Here is a 2,500-nt window from a genome sequence, read left to right on the forward strand (position 1 = left end):
AGTGCACGCCCACACCGAGGTGCAAGCATTGTCCGCGCAAGCCCATCCGAGCATCAACTCGACACCCGCTCTCACTCCCCGCCCAACGGTCGGATGTGGCACTCCGACGAAACCAGTCCACCGAGCACAAAGCAATCGCAAGACATCTCGTATCTTCACGAACAAGCCCGCTTGGAGTGCACGCCCACACCGAGGTGCAAGCATTGTCCGCGCAAGCCCATTCGAGCATCAACTCGACACCCGCTCTCACTCCCTACCCGACGGACAAGCCCATCGTTATGGCCAAACCCCTCCACCAAGCACGAAGCAATTGCAAGACAAGCCCACTTGGAGTGCACGCCCACACCGAGGTGCAAGCATTGTCCAAGCAAAACCCATCCAAGAATGTCAATTTGACATCCCGCTCTCACTCCTTGCCCGACGTAGGGGCCCGGCATTCCATCGATTTTAACCAAACCCTTCCACCAAGCAAGAAGCAATCGCAAGACATCTCGTATCTTCATGAACAAACCCGCTTGGAGTGCACGCCGACACCGAGGTGCAAGCATTGTCCGCGCAAGCCCATCCGAGCATCAACTCGACACCCGCTCTCACTCCCCGCCCAACGGTCGGACGTGGCACTCCGATAAAACCCGTCCACCGAGCACAAAGCAATCGCAAGACATCTCATATCTTCACGAACAAGCCCGCTTGGAGTGCACGCCCACACCGAGGTGCAAGCATTGTCCGCGCAAGCCCATCCGAGCGTCAACTCGACACCCGCTCTCACTCCCTGCCCGACGGACAAGCCCATCGTTATGGCCAAACCCCTCCGCCAAGCACGAAACAATCGCCAAGACAAGCACACTTGGAGTGCACGCCCACACCGAGGTGCAAGCATTGTCCAAGCACGCCCATCCCGCTCTCACTCCTTGCCCGACGGTCGGATGTGGCACTCCGGCCGAACCCTTCGTCCACCAAGCACAAAGCAATCGCAAGTTATCTCGTCTCCTCACGAACAAGCCCGCTTGGAGTGCACGCCCACACCGAGGTGCAAGCATTGTCCGCGCAAGCCCATCCGAGCATCAACTCGACACCCACTCTCACTCGCCGCCGGCGGCCGGAGGTGGCACTCCGCCGGCGCCGACCCCCCAAGCATATGTGCCCATGATGGGCGCAATGTGCTTGAAGGGTCGGCGCCGCGGCATAGGGGTACCCCCGCGCCCCGCCCATGCAGGCAGGTCGCCCCCCTATATAGTACATTCTGGCTTTTTTGGGTCTGGCAGGCTTGCATATGAAAAAGCCGAAATGTCACACCATGCCATAAATCTTGATTGTGTTATTATTATGACCGGGACTTGATTGTATTATGTTTTAGACATTCAAATGAGTGTGGAAAACAAGTTTCATAATTTTTGAACCAACCAATAATATTTTATGAATTTTTATTGTTAAAAAATTAAAAATAATTTAAAAATAGTAAAACGTTTCCAAAAATACTAATTTTTGGAGGACATCCTTTGTTTACATTTTTTAGATCCCAGAAAAAATTTCATAACAATCCAAGCACTAGAACATAGGTTTGACATCACATTTGTGTGTTGAGTGGGCATTGCGGCACCCTGCGCGCGCGGCACCCTGCGCGCACGCCCCACGCAGACGCATGGCCATGCGGCGCGCGCGCCCATGGCCGTGCCGCATTCGTGCGCATGGGGGCGCGCATGCTGCATGCTCGGTGGGCATGTGGGCATGCACGGTGGGGGCACGGGTTTGTTCCAACAACCTCCATAGAGTTTTTTCCATGAATTCTAGACGTGGGTGGTCACGCCCAACGCAGACGCATGCTGCGCGCGGCTTGCGCGCACGTCCCACGTAGACGCCTGGGCATGCGGCGCGCGGACACACACCCGCAGACGCATGCCGCGCTTAGCACTCTGCGCGCACGCCCCACACACGCCCGAAGGGCATGGCGCATGGTGGGCACCCTAGGCGTTCGTGTGCAAGCCTCGGCCATGGGCATGCGGCGCGCGCCCCACACACGCCCCACTGCAGTCGCCTGGGCTTGCGGCGCACGCCCCACACACGCCCGTAGACGCATGGCGCGCGCGGCCCCCTGCGCGCACGCCCCCCGCAGACGCACGGGCATGCAGCGCGCGACTCACACAAACCCACTAACGCACGGCGCGCGCGCCCATGGCCGTGCTTTGTACTCGAAGGCCTCGGCCTTGGTCCTTGACTTGCACACGAGCACACTATCTTATTCTTGGGCATTCAAAGATGATTTGCTTCAACTTTTTTTCTAGTCCAAAGCCAACCCCTCACTAACACTTATGTTTTTCGTCCTTTTACATAAGATATGACCTCCATGGCAATTGGAAGAAATAAATGAGTTGTGTGTGGGTAGGGTCGAGATGAATCTCGGTGGATCTTGGCAACAAGGCTCATCTGCCACTTACAAGCCAAGCACGCACGCCCCTTAGACGGATCCCCACGCTCGCACAAGCATCGCGTGCGCGGCACC

The sequence above is a fragment of the Cucumis melo genome, unplaced genomic scaffold, assembly GCF_025177605.1.
Source record: "Cucumis melo cultivar AY unplaced genomic scaffold, USDA_Cmelo_AY_1.0 utg000478l, whole genome shotgun sequence".
NCBI lineage: Eukaryota > Viridiplantae > Streptophyta > Magnoliopsida > Cucurbitales > Cucurbitaceae > Cucumis > Cucumis melo.